A 14,082-nucleotide genomic window follows, 5' to 3' on the forward strand; every position below is an offset into this window, starting at 1 on the left:
TAACGGGTTTGACCCAGAACCGTGGCCGAAACTACCCTAAGTCGGCCCGGTTACAATTTATGGCTAAAAACTCGTGACCTGCCTAGTTGGACGGGTCTGACCCGACGGGTCGGACAATACTTGCTGGTTCAAATCGGACCAAAATTGGTGAGTTGACCGTTGCAAAATAAATTTCCGGTTTTTCTCATATTTTTCACACAATTTTCTCTCAATCTCTAATTCACAATTCTTTCTTGATTATAAAGTTATCGAGTTCGAGCATCCCCATTTCCTTCATTCAATGTCGTTATCTATGATCTTGATTTTTTTGATGAGGAACATCAAGAACGAAAACAAGAGGTTCATCAAACACATCATCATCAAAGTCAAGAAAGTACAAACAATCCGATATCTTCACCAAACATTTCAAAAATGTGACGCTTTCCTCCGGTGATATCCAAGCCAAATGCAAATATTGTTCGAAAACTTAAAAATTTCAACAAGAATGCGCTTTTGGAACTTTAAAGTGGCACGCCGAGAAAAATCATCATGTGGAAATTGGTAGTGATCGTTCTCAAACTCAAATTCTTACAGTCTCTTCACAATCGGGTAATGATTCTCAACTTTTTAATTTTTTGAAGCTAAATTTAGAGAAAAAACGGCTAAATCTTGTGTGGTTGAATAACTTTCTTTTAGTTTTAATAGTAAACTATCTTTTGAAAATTGGCTTCTACATTGCAAACCTTAAATTAGACATATCTAACGAAATACACTCAAATGCGCAATTAAAAAATTAGTCGTTGCACAAAAAAATAAATTAAAAGAATTTGTTAGTTTAAATAATAAAGTGTGAGGCCCGGGGCCGAAGAGGGCGGGGGGTGATCGCCGGTGCCATCAGTTGCACAGACAATGAGCGGCTCCTAGCAAGTTCTAGGTGGAGGGAACATAAATGAACCGACCCACATGGGAATGAGAGGGATCCCGAGACTGTTCAATGTAATGGACTGTATAGTTGAAGAGGCCTTAAAAGATTTGATTGATACTACTCATATCACGAAGGTGCATCTTCTTTTAGGTAGCTCATCACATAAGAACTCCAAAGTTAAGCGTGCTTGACTTGGGGCAATTTTGGGATAGGTGACCTCCTAAGAAGTTTCCTAGGGTGCGTGTGAGTGAGAACATAAGCACGATGGAAAGACTCGTCTTGGTACAGTGAGGACAGTCGTCAAATCTGGGGCGTTAGAAGTGGTATTAGAGCCGACCTCTCTTAATACGGTGTGGTTCGGGGACGAACCAAGCGGAAGCTGGTGGGCATGTGAGGCTCGGGGCCGACGAGGACGGGGCGTGATCGCCAGTGTCATCAGTTGCACGGACAATGAGCGGCTCTTGACAGGCTTCTAGGTGGAGGGAACATGAATGAACCGACCCACACGAAAATGAGAGGGATTCCGAGACTGTTCAATGTAATAGACTGTACAGTTGAAGAGGGCTTAAAAGATTTGATTGGTACTACTCATATCACGAAGGTGCATCTTTTTTTCGGTAGCTCATCACATAAGAACTCCAAAGTAAAGCGTGCTTGACTTGGGGCAATTTTGGGATGGGTGACCTCCTGGGAAGTTTCCTAGGGTGCGTGTGAGTGAGGACATAAGCACACTGGAAAGACTCGTCTTGGTACAGTGAGGACAGTCGTCAAATCTGGACCGTTACATAAAATTTCTTTGTGTTCGGATATTTGGATCGTTCATTGGCAAAGTTGTTCATATATAGGTATTATATGTTATTGGATTGATAGTTTTGAAACATTCAAAATATATTGCATGTATATATATGTTTTAATGAACACACACGAAATAAAATATTTCTCAATTTATATTTTTTTTATTTTAGAATATATGTTCTAAATTCTCAAGTTTTTTCAATTTCTTTTGATAATGCTAGTGAAAATACTTCTTGTATTAGTGACTTATTGAAATATGTAAATCATTACTATGTGATAGATTTTTCATATTAGATGCACATGTCATATTTTAAATTGTGTGTTAAAAATGAACTAAAAAAGTTATCATCCCATATTCAACCAATAAGGAACCCAATTCATTATCTATGGACACATCCTCAAGTTATGAAACAATTTGACAAATTTTTTGCAAAATAAATTTTATGAGACCAAAATGGTTTGCACGAGACGTTCTAACTCGTTGGAATTCAACAATATAAATTATTATTATCGTATTTTGAATATAAAGATTTATTATTTATAATTTTCAGCGACATGTTTAAGCTCGTGATATTCATTTATTTTCGAATCAATAGAAAATATACACTAGTATTTGTGAAGTTTTAAAAGTTTTTAATGATGCTAGAGACCAATTATCTGGTCTTTATTATTCTACTTCTCATTTAGTTTTAACACATTGTTGTAACATCACATATATTTTTAGTGAACATATTAATCTAGTGATGATGTTTAGTTCAATGTATTTATGTAATGAAAGCGAAATGAGAAAAATATTTTTTATAAATTCCTGAAATATTTTTATATGCTTTTGTTTTAGATCATATACTAAATTGTATTATTTACAAAAATGTTAATATCATATTATGATTCTTTACACCATACTACGGAAACAGTTCTTAATATTTCATTGATTTAAAAAAAATTAAAACTCATTATATGATATTTATAATGAATATAACAACAAATATGATGAACAAATTGTTCCACATGAATCATAATTCATTATCATTAACAATATTACTTCTAAAATTACTAAATAACAATATTTATTAAAGGAAAAGGAAATATCCACGAAGATCCTCAAGTTCCGGCCAGGAACTTGAGAATTGTTTTAGCACTACTTTTCATTTTAGCGATGAAGATAAGAAAACTTTCAACATATTGCGATAGTGGCGGCAAAAAAGACAAATATATTCAATTTTGTCTATAATGAAAAAAGAAATTGTAGCTTGCTCAATTTCAACGGTTGCAGTGGTTCAATGTTTTAGTAGGAGGAAGTACATTAGACGATAGATATTCTAGCTTAATATTAGAAAATTTGAAAGCTCGATGTTTGCTCAATAATTGGTTAAAAGCCGCTGACCAAACACACCATGTTAAAAGTGAAGAAGAATACCAAGACGAAACTAGCTAGGGAGCATCAGAAAAAACGACGGGAGGAAATGCGAGTGAATGTGATTGATCATAATGAAATATAATAGATTTTATATCAGAAGTTAAAAGTTGAAATGTAATAGAATTTTTATTGAGAAAATGTAATATTTTTTATTGGGATAATGAAATAATATTTGATAGAGTTTTAATAAGTGCAATTGATAAGTGTCTTTTTTACATGTTTTAATTGTGTTATTTTAATCTATTATTGCATTAGTTTATGATATCGAATATGCATTTTATCATTTTTATTCATAATTTATGCATATTGTTCGTCTCTCACATGTTTCGTTTGATTTATAGGTGGACTTGATCAAAAAGAAAGAAATTATTGGCTAAGTTGCGAAGAGGGCCCTCAAGCAAATAAAGAATATTTGCGTGAAGGGCGTGCAAGGGCGATATGTTTTACCCGCTCCAACACACCATTTTGAAGAACTGAATATGCAACACCGAGGAGCTCGCACTAGGGCGGTAAAATCCGACCATATATATATAGGTTGGCCCGAACCTGGCTGTTAATCCAGACCGGACCCAAAGCCGAACCCAGATCGTCGGGTTCACAATTAGAGCTAACAGTTACAGTTAAAGTCAGGATTTTCTCGGCCCGGCTCCATCCCAGCCCGTGGCCAGATCTAACAATAACACTCATCGTGAAAAATCATTAAAATTATAAAAACTTTAAAAAAATGATAATCAAAATTGCAAAATGTAAAATGGCCTCGGATATTAATAACAGAAAATTGAGGCTTGGGCCTAGGGCGGTCCCAAATGTAAAATTCTAAGAGAGGTTTCTTTTTTTTTTTTTTTTTTTTTTTGTAAAGATAATAAAATTTGAAATATTTTATTTGTATTTGAGAACCGAAGACAAACGCCAACCACGTATTTGTTTATTATTATTATTATTATTATTATTAATAAAATATAAGTACAGCCTGACTTTACCAGCAATTTCTGAGCTTAATGGAGATGGTGAACAAACTGTTCGTAAATTAAACAAAAAATTAGTATTTGTGTAATTTTTGATTCAGTTTCTTGCCTGATTCGATCAGTTGGTAGCTGAAATTGTTCAAGTGGCGGGGAGAAGCAGATCGAAGATGCGAGGAAGATGTGGAAGGAGACTAGAGACAGAGAATTCGGTAACCTTCGCCCTAATTCATTCGTTAATCGTATTGCCAGAGCTCGTCTTTCTTCCACTCAACTCTCCAATTACAAGGAAATCGTATCTTCTCACCGTGGCTCCATCGATTCTCTTCAGGTCCTTTCTCACTGCTCACTTTAGTTTTTTGTTTTTTGTTTTTTTTTTTTAATTATTTCTTCGATTTGATACTTACTTGAAGAACTGTTGGTGATTATGTTGTGATTTTTTTAAGGTTTTGTAGTTTCATCTGGTTTTCACTTGAAAAAAATATGATAATGATGTCAAAAGTTGCTGCTGCTATTGATTTTGTATTTTCGGGGCATTGGTTCTTTATGATTTATGCCCCGCTAAAACTGAGCTATATGCTGAACTTTTTTGGCCATATCATTGGGTTTTCCTGCATCTTTGAGGGCCATTAAAATTTTAAGGCTGTGAGATTACTATGATTGAAACGGCGAATCATTTTTAATTTTTTTTTTTAACTCTTAACTGAAGTTAATGGAAACAAACATCCTATGTCTTTTGCTCCAAAAATCTTGCGTTTGTTTCAGTGGAGTATCACGTTTGTTTTTTTTTTTTTTTTATAAATTGCTAGATTAAAAAATTTGATAGGGTGGTTCATGATGGTAAGTTAAGAGTTACATTATTTCTCACTTGTATTATTTCTTGAGCTAGTGTGATTAAACTTATGCTGCATGGACGTTTCCTCTTTGAGCAAAAATATCTTTGTGATTTGGTGTAATGCTATGTTTTTCCTTAAAAAATGTGGCCCTGTTGCAATTCAAGATCAGGTTGATTTGACGGAGGGTAGATATTTACTGGCTGGTGCAGCAGATGCAACTGTTGCTATCTATGATATTCAACGTGCAACAAATTATGAGGGGGGTGGCCTGATTGCAAAGCACAAGTCAGTATTTGTCATTAACAAACAGCATGAGAATGGACATAAATATGCCATATCCTCAGCGGCTCAGCCATTTGGTATCCAATTGACACAGGATTGTTCGCAACTGGTTCTTATGATCATCATGTTAATGTCTGGGATACAAATTCCACACAAGCAAGTCTTGTTTCTTTTGTATCTTTGGATAAAATTTTGAATCCTTCTACCATCTCGCATTACTTAATATTTCTAATACAGGTTGTACAGAATTTTAAAATGCCTGGAAAGGTTTATAAAATTGCTATGTCTCCACAAGCAAGAGCTCACATGTTAATTGCTGCTGGAACCGAGGATGTCCAAGTTCGTTTATGTGATATAGCCTCCGGTGCATTTGCCCACACATTATCAGGTCATCGTGGTATGTAAATAGTTCTACATCACCTTGTCTAACATTAACCTTCTTGGCACTCACTTTAGAGTTTGACAGGAAAGTATGGATGTTGTTTGTGCACATGTGATTCTCATATAGTTGCAAGTTGTTGCAGTTATTGGAAGGGGGATAGTTAGGAAGCAGCAACTGTTTCCGTCATAGAGCGGTTGATACATTGTGTTTGAGCTGCTTTATATTTGAGTTGCGTGTTACCAACAACTATAGCTTTTACCTAAACAACAAGCATTTGACACTAAAGTTTTTTCCTGTTAGAAACAAAAAACTAGCTGGTAGAGTGTTATTAGGGCTAATCAATTGCTGACTGAGATCTTACAACTGATTTTAAAGGATATTTTTCTCAATCCTGAATTTCCTGGGCTGCTTTCGCATTTTGGTAATCGAAAATTCGTACTTGACATGATTAGACTACTTCAGCATGAATACCAAGAGAAGGTAAACACATAATAGCATTAGCGAACTAAGAACCAAAAACTTGTCCTTCATAACTATACATTTAGATGAGAACTAATTTCTATTCTGCCTCTGAATATGGTATATGCACTAGTATAATTAATTTGGAGTAGGTTAGAAATCAGCAAAGTTGACATGGGGCAGCAGCAATATGATTTATCATTCGATGTATGCTTCTATTGATAACAGTTCGTTCTTCTTTTTTTTTAGCTGAAGTTTTGAGTTATCTACTTGTTAATTCAGAAAAGAAATTTGAATATTTCTAGTAAATCAAGACAACATCTTTCCAAAGGGATGAACTATCAATTTTGATGTATAAAAGAAACTGTAGAACAAATCAGCCTTATTTCTAAGTATAGGAAAATTGTAGACTGGACAAATTGTTCCATATAATAGACGGTACCTATTTTTATATTTATTTTTGCTTCTGTTCTTACACTGCTACCTATTTCCTTAAACTGTCTCAAGTTTGTATATACACCTTCATTCAACAATCTGACTTTATGAGTATAGTGCCTTTTCGTTCACCCCTATAAGAAGCTAATGTTTTCGGTCTCAAGTTACCTTGTCTTCATAATTAAATTACTAAACATAATAATGCTAATTGTGTTAAACTTTCTTTGTTTCTGCCACCAACTAAATATTCCTTGCTCTTCCTTCAATTTTGTAGTGAATAGAAAGTAGTTTATTTTGTTGACAATACCAATTCGGTGTTAGATCTTGTAGGAAATTCACGCATTTGATATGATGTGATGGATCTTTATTCGTTATATTTGTTTGTTATGATAGATGGTGTAATGTCATTGGAGTGGTCTACTTCTAGTGAGTGGGTTTTGGTAACCGGAGGATGTGATGGTGCTATACGTTTTTGGGACATTAGGCGTGCTGGATGCTTTCATATTTTAGATCAATCCCATTCTCAGCTTGGAAGACGCCCGCCTCTTCTATCACGCACAACAACTAATAAGGTTCCTTATTTTCTAGTACCAAGACACAAAACAATTGATATATGTGTTTTAAGATACATAATTTAGCCTGAAGAATAAGATGGTTGATATTGTTATCCTTTGCATGTTTCTATACTTATGCTATTGTTTTAATTAAGACACCTTGAAATTTAGTTTGCTTGGAAGTGCCACATAAGTGTCTATTTTAACTGAAATGTGTTCATGGTAAAGGAAATTAGTGAAATTTCACATATAGGATAGTGTTTTGCTTGACTATGATCATCAAGTTAGAGAATTTCATATTAGAATGAAACAGAACTTCTCCAAATCTTTTCCTGGTTCCTGACTTTCTGTGCTGTCGTACGTATCAAAATACTGTCTCGTCGAAAGCTTTACACCCACTATACTCTTTTTGCACCCACAGATGTGATGTGTCTTGTAAAGTGAAATTATATTTACCTTGATTTTTTTGCTCTTTGGTAGAAATCTTCATCGGCAGGACAACTTTCGAATGCAAAAGTCCGAGCACCTCAGAGGAAAGTACCCAATGGAAATGCTTTGAAGTCCTATTCAACTGGGAGGATTTCAAGTCATGTAAAAACCACAAAACAGCGATTACATCCTGGAATGCTATCGAATTATGATCGTGCCACTGGCCATTATGGTGTTGTGACTGGAATAAAGGGGACCGACGATGGCATGTATCTTCTTAGTGCAGGTTGAATTTACTACAAATTGAAGAAAAGTCTATCATGTATTCTCCCTTCTACTGTTTTTTTCTATGATTCATTATTTTATTTGCAACCTTCACTTCAATTTTTCAAAATATTTTTGCATAGGGGCTAGAAAGACTTCTCAGTTCCATATTACATTAAAACTTAAAGAATAGAGAATATTATGCTAACTTCCGTGGTATGATCTGTTATGTTATTTTCTCAACATGTGATGTGGCCATTAGGAACCTTGATTTATTTTTAGTTAGATTGTATTTTAAAAGTCCGTTTTTATGAGGTCTACTCCAATACATTGCTTTCTGAGAAATTTTGATATGCAAAAAGTAGCGCGACCTTAGGCTGAGGGTAATGCTCTGTTGCTACTTTCTTTCCTTGTTAATTTGGACTGGCTTAGATTTTTGGGTCTTATCAGTCATTGAAGTTTCATTTTGGATATACAGAGCAATGTGCCAAATTTTTATAACTAATTGTATTATCATGGATGTTAATTCTTTATTACATCTTTGACTCTCAGGTTCTGATTCACGGCTGAAGTTATGGGATATAGAATCTGGATGTAATACACTTGTAAACTTTGAAACTAAACGTTTACAAAGCACGAAAGCTATACAGATGGCTGTATCTCATGATTCAACCCTCGCTTATATTCCATGCATGACCACTGTTAAAGTATACATCCTCTTCTTACATTCTACTGTGACAGTATCACTTTTTCAAATATGTGATTTGTTGTGTGATATATGCTATCAATTTTTTAGGTATTCGATATGTGGTCTGGTCAAACAAAGGGGACTTTCCGTGGCCATTATGAAAATGTCAACTGCTGTTGGTACAACGCACAGGATCATGTTTGTCTCCCTCCCTCCTCCTCTCCCTAACACCCACCCCCAAAAAAAAAAGGCTACGCACCCCCACAAATGTTGGCTGTATCATTTTTTCCCTGGATAAATTCTCATTGAGTCACTGAAAAAGAAATTAATAATTTGGTCCCTTGTTTGTAGGAGTTGTACACTGGCGGTAACGACAGACAGATCCTCGTCTGGTCACCATCAAAATTCATTTCTGATGAAATGGTAGGTTTTCTAAATTTGAATGTTTGATTTTCTGGTGCTACGCCGAGCGATCCCAACCTTATTTTGGTGCAGGATGAATGGAGGAAAGGGCAAAATACAGCAGCTGATCAGGATAACTGGAGTGACTAAGGTTTATTTATCTATTGGTCTTTGTTTTCTCCTTGTACATTGTAGCCTCGCCTTTTTTACAAGAAGTTTGAAGTTTGTCTTATAGATTTGTATAATTAGAATGAAACGCTTGCCTGAGTAATGATACAGAAATCTTTGGCTATGAGAAGTAGTTTCTTCAAACAATTATTTTGTAAAGTTTTCCTTTTTCTTTTTCTTGTTTTTTGTAAGTAAAATCTATTTTATTTTTAAATATGGTAGAAACAAAGTTTTTATTATTATTATTATTATTATTTATTTATAAAATACAGATGAACATTTTAAAACAACATTCTACGCCTTTTCGCTTTTTAAAATAAAATTTCCGCCAAATGCTACATTATATTTTAAACAATAACGCTCTATTAATATTTTTATATTTATGAAATTGTTATCTTACTATTTTTATGATTGCTTAATTGGTGTTTAATTTTAGGATCATTTGTTAAATCTAAATATGATCAATGTTAGTTTTGATAAGATGAAGGAAGGGAAATATAAAGTAACTGAATTGTGAGAACTGAAATTTTAAAACTTAAATTGGATATATATTCTCGAATTCGATTAAGCTTGGAAATTTTAATTTTTTTTATCCGGTCAACTTCGTTTCGAAATATATGAACATGTCCGTGATTTATTTGAAAATAAAAGTTTGAAATTTTTTAATTTAATTTATAATTATATTATATTAATAAAATATTAAAGTTTATGAGCAGTTAACAAATATAAAAAAATAATTTGTGTGCAAGCTCGGTTCGAAAAAAAATTCAAACGTTATATATATATATATATGTGTGTGTGTGTGTGTGTGTGTGTGTGTGTGTGTGAGTGAGTGTGTGTATATGTATTAGAAGATGGATTGAAAATTAGAATCTACAAAATGAACTTATGAGGTTTATGTTTGGAGTAGGTCTCTTGAGAGACGGTCTCACGAATTTTTATCTGTGAGACGGGTCAATCCTACCGATATTCACAATAAAAAATAATACTCTTAGCATAAAAAGTAATAATTTTTCATGAATGACCAAAATAAGAGATCCATCTCACAAAATACGACCCGTGAGATCGTCTCACACAAATTTTTGCCATATGCTCGAGACAAAACAATACCCTCGAGATAAGTCGAATTTCGAGACTTATTTTTGCTAAATACTGATTATTTTTTCTTAAAAATATTTTTAAACGTTTTCACGTTAACATGTATAACTATTGTTGTATATTTAACTTTTCATAATTCCAAAAAATACTCTACTATTTTTTAAGTTACAATAGAGATAAATATGGAATGGATATAAAAAATAAAAATGAAATATTATTTGTTTCCAAAAATTGGAAATATAACATAATAATAAAAAATTATTTTAATCGATTTAAAATGTGTTTTTTACACTGCTCTATGTTTAAAATTATTGACAAGTACTATAATATTTTGAGTAGTTCCAATTTTAGATAACTTATTTCAGAAACCGAGACCATTGAGGAATTTATTAAGATCGTGATGATACCAAGAATTCCACATACTTTGGGTTCGGTCTGGTGAGGAGAAATTATTCCTGGTAGTTGGTCGATGCCGAGAGATCCGAGCATAATCTCATCATCGGAAAATGGCCGAACTGAATCCTATGCAGACGAACAAACGTTAGAAGACAACGTGAGTGTTTCCGGTATTTTATCTCTGCTGCTTAAGTGTAAAACTAATTGTACGAATATAATATTAATATTTTGTGTAAACAATGAGTTAATGTCTTAAATTATAGAGACTACTTGATATTTATAGAGTTGAGACTAGATATCTTGTATCAATGTCAACAACTTTACCACCAAGACAAGTCTTTCATATGGAAAAGATTTTGGTAAAGTAAGTTCTCTCAAATACCATATTTGTGTTGATCACACCTTATCTGTGCCAATTTATAAATTCAAATGTTGTATCCAGATTTCCTTGGGACTCTTTCCTTATCACAGAAGATTTAATTCAGAGTTTGGTACTGACAAAAGCTTGTTCACTGTCATACTAGGCCGAGCTCGAGCAGATAACCAACCCCTGAGTTCGGCTGCTCGAACTCTTCCGTTCCGATGGCTTTTATCGAGTATAGAGGAATTCAACTTCTTAGTACGATACCGGACCTTTCGGGCTGGACAACATCATTATCTAGCCCATCATATTTATAAAGGGGGCTCGCATGTGGACCGAGTCGGGTCGGTTCGGGTCGGATTTCCAGAGATATCATACTGGTTAAAAGGGTAACATTGTTAATTTGTATTACAAAAATTTTTCAGATGGAGTGTATTTAACAAAAATTGGAGTATAAAAAACACTAATTCCAAAAACATATTATTTTTCTCATAATTTTATTAAAAATATAATCGAACATATTGTTTTGTCCTTTAACAAATGAAGATTTAATATCTGAACACAGATGCAGAAATTTAACAAAGAAAAGACAAAAATTTGTGTGAGACGGTATCACGGGTCGTATTTTGTGAGACAGGCCTCTTATTTGGGTCATCCGTGAAAAGTATTACTTTTTATGTCAAGAGTTTTACTTTGTATTGTGAATATCAGTAAGGTTGATTCATCTTATAGATAAAGATTCGTGAGACCGTCTCACAAGATACCTACTCCAAAGAAAAAGATTAAAACGTTAGATAATCTCAATATCGGAGCCAATAATTTAGATTTTTTCTTAACCTCGGAAGTTCTTGTCGTACATCGAATCTAACTAAGCCCGACGTGTGATTAAAGCAATAATAATTACATTAACATCGCTACGAAGATATTTTATTACTCAGTATATCCTGATTATATCGTTAACTTTGTTTTTCAGAAAACAAATTATATTTGTAAATTTAATAACAAACCTTTATTTAATGATATTGGAAAAGGAAAATGGAATACAATCACATTAAATAGGGGTATATTATATATAAAAAAATGTAGACTATATAATTGGAACGTAGATAATATTATTATATATAATTTATTGGAATTGACAATTAAAGATTTTTGGCTTAGCCAATGAGATTGCGTGAGCTATCTAGATTATTCATTAATATTCTAGATGTGGTAGCTTTTGGGCTACACTCCGCATATATTGACCCTCGTTATTAATTCGGACTGATATAATAATGATGGGATTATGCATAAATAATTTTATGTTCAAAGTGCTGGTTCAGTTCAGTTACAACACATACTGAATTGTTTCATTCCAATAATCGAGTTAAGAGATATGATCAAAATATCGCAACTGCTCATATCCAACCGATTGTTGTTGTCGTGCAATCAATGCGGTAATTCAGCGATCATTTAGACCTTGATAACATATGAATTTGCCCGACTTGAAATATGACTTGTTCCAAATTAAGTTTTATGATCAGTCAAATTTAGCGGATTGTCATCATCAAAAAACCGAAGCTCGCCAAAAATTCAGTTTGGCTAAATTAAGTTTCAGTTTTCTTCTTGTGTTTGCAACTTCACACATGAATAAATATGTTAGAAATACAATAACAACTCAGTCTGACTGACATTCGAAGGTGCTTCCTTCGGTGGCTTTTTAACTAAGCACATACGCAGTCTTTTCCGAGTTCAAAACAATCTTTAAATTTTGAAACCAGTCATTATAGTTAGGTTCAGTCAACTTGTTTTGATCGAGAATGATTGAAAGCGGGTTACGAGTAGTCATCGTAAATATACTGAAAATGAAAATAGATAATGGTTACTGATTATTTTAAAATAATTATAAGATATAAAATATGGGTTTTTATTCTATAAATTTCTCTCTCACTATTTTGACATTTCCACCACCCTATGATGCAAAAAGAGAAATCATATTTCTTTAGTGCACATATAGTCCAATTAGCCAATAATAACTTCGAATAATATCAGCCAATTATAATTTCTAAAATGTAGAATCCAATTGCATCCTTATGCAACCTCCGCGTGTTTCGCCTCACGTTTAATAAAGACCCAATAATATGACGCTGTTTATTTTCACGTGTCAAACCGACCCATCAATATTGAATTGTAGTTGACGGTCGCCATGAGTTCCCCCAATAATATAAGCCGAATTCATGGGAGTTCCACTCCGGTGGAAGTCACAGCTTTCTGGCGTCTAGGCCTCCCCAATAATATGATTCAGACACTGTCCGCGGGTAGCGTTCAACATGCAATCACGGTTGATGGAAGGGAAAAATAAATTAAACTCTTTTAATTTTTACTTTTGTAGTTTGATATAAATTTTGATTAAATGAGGGATTTAATTTTAAAATTGCCTCATCATTTTAAGTTAAAAACGTGTGCCATGTTTATATGTTTGTCAGATTCATGTAACTATATTATTTAATAATATACCTACATGCATACTACTATATATCACATATATCATAATATGAAATTCAACAATAAATAAGGATGATCGATCATCAATACTACTAGATCCATGTGAACCAGACATGGATTCCAGTCCAAAACATAGGTGAATGAAGGGATGCAAATGTAATTTATTACAAGAGCTTCCAATATTTTAAATGTCTTTATCCTGTGCATCAGGCCCACCATCTTCCAGTCTTGATCTCTCGCTATTACTAATAATTACATTTAAATAGTCATGACACATAAGATATACATCTCATGGAGTGGGAAAAGACCATAACCTAGACCCACTTTAATAATATCAAATATTAACAAAATGAATTTAAAACAGCAAAATATCCTAACATAGAGTTATCACATTGGTCAAGACTTTCGATCATCCTCCATGTATTTAATATCATATATTAACATCAACTAATTAAACATGCATATACGAATTTTATTACTAACCATCAAAATTATTAAAGAATTTAATAAATTAAATAGGCACCTTTTATTTAATTTCCAATTTATTAAATAGTAATAGATTTCTTGTAAAAATATATTTTTAACATAAATAATTAAAATCACATTCTAATTATTTACCTTACATGAAAATTAAAATTTAGCAAAATTTTATTTTAAGGAAAAACTGAACAATTTTCACAAAATATCAATTTTATCCGAGACTGTAAAATCAGAAAATCGCACCCAAGGTCCAAATCGCAACATAAGTTTAAAATTTTTTATTTTA

General features: G+C 33.1%; 1 pseudogene; it reads left to right on the forward strand.

The window, feature by feature from the left end:
* The first annotated feature begins 4,216 nt into the window (after positions 1-4,216).
* On the forward strand, positions 4,217-9,124 carry LOC140827634 (WD repeat-containing protein ATCSA-1-like; annotated as a pseudogene).
* The last annotated feature ends 4,958 nt before the right edge of the window (positions 9,125-14,082 follow it).

Source organism: Primulina eburnea, chromosome 3, assembly GCF_022965805.1.
Source record: "Primulina eburnea isolate SZY01 chromosome 3, ASM2296580v1, whole genome shotgun sequence".
In the NCBI taxonomy this organism is placed as follows: Eukaryota; Viridiplantae; Streptophyta; class Magnoliopsida; order Lamiales; family Gesneriaceae; genus Primulina; species Primulina eburnea.